Source organism: Primulina huaijiensis, chromosome 11, assembly GCF_012295235.1.
Source record: "Primulina huaijiensis isolate GDHJ02 chromosome 11, ASM1229523v2, whole genome shotgun sequence".
Taxonomy (NCBI): domain Eukaryota; kingdom Viridiplantae; phylum Streptophyta; class Magnoliopsida; order Lamiales; family Gesneriaceae; genus Primulina; species Primulina huaijiensis.
In genome coordinates this window covers 22,067,410-22,071,851 of record NC_133316.1, presented here as the reverse complement: position 1 = coordinate 22,071,851, position 4,442 = coordinate 22,067,410, and the positions used below count along the sequence as shown (strand labels likewise).

The window sequence follows — 4,442 nt, the reverse complement described above, 5'->3', positions numbered from 1 at the left end:
TATAAATATTTAATTATCTATCAAATTATTTTAAGAATATTTATAATTATTTTAAACAAACAATAATATTATAATTATTTCTAAATTTTATTTAACATTAACATTCAAAATATTATTGCTATTTTAATTATTAAAGTAAATGCATATTTACAAATTTATTTTAAATAAATATATTTAAATTAATTTTAATAAATGTAATTATAATTATAAATATTTAATTATCTATCCAATTATTTTAAGAATATATATTTAACTAACACTTGAGGCATTTTGGTCATTGCAATAAAATTTACAAAATTAATCAATCATTTTAAAATCATACCAAACACCATGTTATTTATCCCACCATACTATTAATTCATATCTCTAATTTTTTAATCAATCTAATTACTAATCATTTACTTATCCCATCACACGTATCAAACGGAGCCTTGGTATAAATCCAAAGCCTATTTATTGATTATTATTATTATTTTAAAACAAAAAATAAAATAAATAGGAGTTCATTAATTTTTATTTTAATGGTCAACCAATCCAACAATTTTATAATCTTTTTTATAGCAACCTTTATAATTTTACAATCTCTATAATTTTACATTTTATTATTGGAATACGTTTTTTGTGAGACAGTCTCACGAATCTTGATCTATGAGACGGATAACCCTACCGATATTCACAATAAAAACTAATATTCTTATCATAAAAAATAATATTTTTTCATGGATGACCCAAATAAAAAATCTGTCTCACAAAATACGATCTGTGACATTGTATGACATAAGTTTTTAACTTATTTTCTTCTTGTTAATTCTCACAATTAAATTTTTTAGGGTTTTGAATGATTGTTCTCTGGAAAACTTTCGGTAGGAAAATTGAGCTTGTCTAACTCCTATTTATGTCGCTGTATTTGCATCTTTGTAATTGCACTCTTGGCTCTTTAAACTAAGTTTTATCTCCGTCGCCTTACCTTTTATCTTTCTGCTTGCAAAGCGAATTCTTTAGTTAGTTATCTCTATATAGATCTAGAGATTTTCAATGCCATCATTCTAACCATTTTTTCACTTGTTGTGAAGAGCAGGCATCATGTCGCAGGATATTTTCTTTGGATGTTGTATTGCTCGATGCATTTGGTTGTTATGTGAACAAATAACTGGAGGTTTTGATATCCAATTTTTTTTTATGCTATATGTTACCAACATTCTATCCTTAGTTAATGGTACTTAAGTGAATGTTACTGTGTTCTCTAGGTTGTTGCTTCCCTCTTGTATGCTGACAATGGGGCTCTTGTTGAGAACACCAACGATGGTGAACCTCCGCTTCTTATAAGTTATGATGGGATTGAATTTGCTTCTCCTGATGTCACCTAAATTCATCAATGGACTTGCTTCTTTTAAACTCAAGATATCTCAGGTATGCATTGCGTCCATTGCTTTCTCCCATTTCCATTTTCCAAGTAACCAAGGAGTTTGCATATCGTGTTATTATGTTGTTTAATTTATAGGGCAGAAGACATTCTCGATGGTGATCACTGATCAGTCAGTAATGGTGGAGCCTAAACTTTGTACTGCCTTCTACAATTGAGATACTGTGTAGTCTATAGAGAATAGAAGATACAACATACAATAATTTTATCAGTTTTAGTACACGTAGGTGTAAATTCTCCAACTTTGAATTGCCTCGAATATGCTTCGGTTCTAGTAATAATCGAACATGTATGATTTCAGGCTTCTTACATTAACCTCTTTCCAGTCACAGCTTTGTGGGAATATTTTTGTTCACACAAACAATTAGAAAGACAAACTTTGTGTAGATTTTATTGGTAAAACAACTGGTGAATAATCAGTGATTAATAATTACATTAAATTGCTTACTTACTTATGTCTTTCTATTTCAGCTCTCATCAAAGTGCGAGAACAGGCTATTCCGCATTAGGTTTGACATTCCAAAATTTGGAAGATATCCTTTCCTTGAAGCTCTCACCCTTCCGATACGTTGTGTTTCACGTTATCGGAGTACACCGACGGCCTCTCTATCATGGAGAAAGGCATCATCCAATAAAACTTATTCTATTAATGGATGTGAATCATCTGATCTCGATGATGGATCTGTGGAACTTATTCCAACTATTATACGTCAAGCCAAACCTAGTCCTTCATCTAAACGAATAAAATCAGGTCATGATAAACCATTTGCAGCACAAGAAGAATATTTCCCAGTAAATCAATCTAGCAAGGAAATCGATTCTCATGTTTTGTTTACAAATGAGGTAGGTGTTGCACCATTCTCTCTCTATTGGTATTGTATGTATGAGTTCAGCAAGCATTTTAACTATTTTGATTATCATATTATTTCACGATAATAGGAATTTCGAAATGGATGTACTTTTAGCTGTTGGATGATAAATGGATATGTAGTGCATGATTGATTGATTAATTCTAATATACAAATGAATTAAAGAAAAAATAAGTAAAAGAGAAAGGTGGCTCCTGCTCACCTGATGTAAGTTCTATAATAAACCAATCTGATTTACGTTCTTTTAGAATAAAATAAGAAAATCATATGTTGCAGTGGCATCTTGTATAATCACTGACGAGTTCTGTTTTTGGCTACTCTTGTCTAGAAATCATTGTCATTCTTTTCTTTCTTATTTTGTTCATTAATTGTGTGTTTTTTCATCCTTTTGGGGATAGGTGCTCGTTCTTTATGTGAATTGTAAAGCTCATAGTTTATCGGGACGAGTGGCTCTCATTTTTTACATACTTCCTCACTAGTGTTTCTCCGTAAAATATTGAATTTAGGACAATGCTTATGATGTGAGTATGGGCATGAGATCAGAAAATCATAATAGAGCACGGCAGACCTCATCTGTATTGGTCCCACGTGCGGTAATTCGAGATAATAAAACCCGAAAATAAAGAATAAACTGGACACCGAGATTTACGTGGGAAACCCCTAAAAATTATTAGGGTAAAAAACCACGGACAAGATGAAAAAAATTTCCACTATAATATTTTGTGGTGTACAACTCACTCACTGTGTTTCCAAAGATAACACACACTCTCTTAATACAGGAGAACAAACACCTCATAAATATTATAGAATGTTATAAGATGAGAGAAAGCTCGAAGAAGGGATGATTTCAGAATGAAAGAGGGAGCTCTATTTATAGAGCCTCTTGAACGTGTGAAGACGCGTATAAAACGCGTCTTCTGTCTTCTCACGTAATTCCCGTGAAATTTCGTGGAAGATTCCTCCAACCACGTTTTCAATTTTATTTTCTCTTCAAAAAGGCAGCATGTGGTCCCTCCTCATTAATTCTTTGTCGACATTTCTCCCACTTGGAGATTTGATTGAGAATCAAACACATCTCCACACATCCTTTCAATCTTGTCATCCCTGCTGCTTACATCTCCGCTAGGCCACTTGAGAATCTACACCACTCAAACTTATCAGTGTTCACTGGCTTGGTCAGAAAACCAGCTATGTTATCCTTCGTATGGATCTTCTGCATATCCACGCTTCCGTCTTCTACTACTTCCCGCACAAAGTGAAATGGTACTCCACCTGGAATGAAAGGCTGGATTCCTTGCAATGTGCAAGGCACTCTGACTGTCACAAAACAAAGAAACTTTTTCTTGTTTGTGTCCGATCTCCTCCAATAACCTTTTAATCCATATTGCTTCCTTGCAAGCTTGAGTAGCTGCCATATATTCTGCCTCCGTTGTAGATAACGCCACAACTGTCTGCAGTTTTGAAACCCAGCTTACTGCTCCCCCTGCAAGTGTAAACACATAACCAGTAGTAGATTTTCTCTTATCAGGATCACCTGCATAATCTGAATCAACATAGCCCCTGAGTGAAAAATCCGATCCTCCATAACATAATGCAGCATTCGAGGTACCCTTAATATATCTAAGGATCCTCTTAACAGTGCTCCAATGCTCTCGTCCAGGATTCGCCATATACCGACTAACTGCTCCCACTGCTTGAGCAATGTCCGGTCTTGTACAGATCATAGCGAACATCAAACTTCCCACTGCTGATGCATATGGTACTCGAGACATCTCAATCCTCTCTGCTTCACTGCTAGGACACATCTCGGAGGATAACTTGAAGTTAACAGGAAGAGGGGTCGAAATTGGCTTACTATCTTGCATGTTGAAGCGTTGCAAGACTTTCTTCAAATAATTTTTCTGGGAAAGNAGTATTCAAGGCTCATGATATAGGAATCAAATCTCTTGTACCAACATCTCGGCGCCTGTTTGAGACCGTACAGAGATTTGTTCAACCTGCAAACCAAGTTCTCTTTNAACGGTCTCAAACAGGCGCCGAGATGTTGGTACAAGAGATTTGATTCCTATATCATGAGCCTCGGATACAACAGACTGAGTGCAGACCCTTGTACGTATTTCAAGAGGTCTGGTGATGATTATATCATTTTG

At 34.5% G+C, this 4,442-nt stretch overlaps 1 pseudogene; it reads left to right on the top strand.

The window, feature by feature from the left end:
- The window catches only part of LOC140988490 (SH2 domain-containing protein B-like), a 15,345-nt pseudogene that overhangs the window by 6,457 nt on the left and 4,446 nt on the right, over positions 1-4,442 (top strand).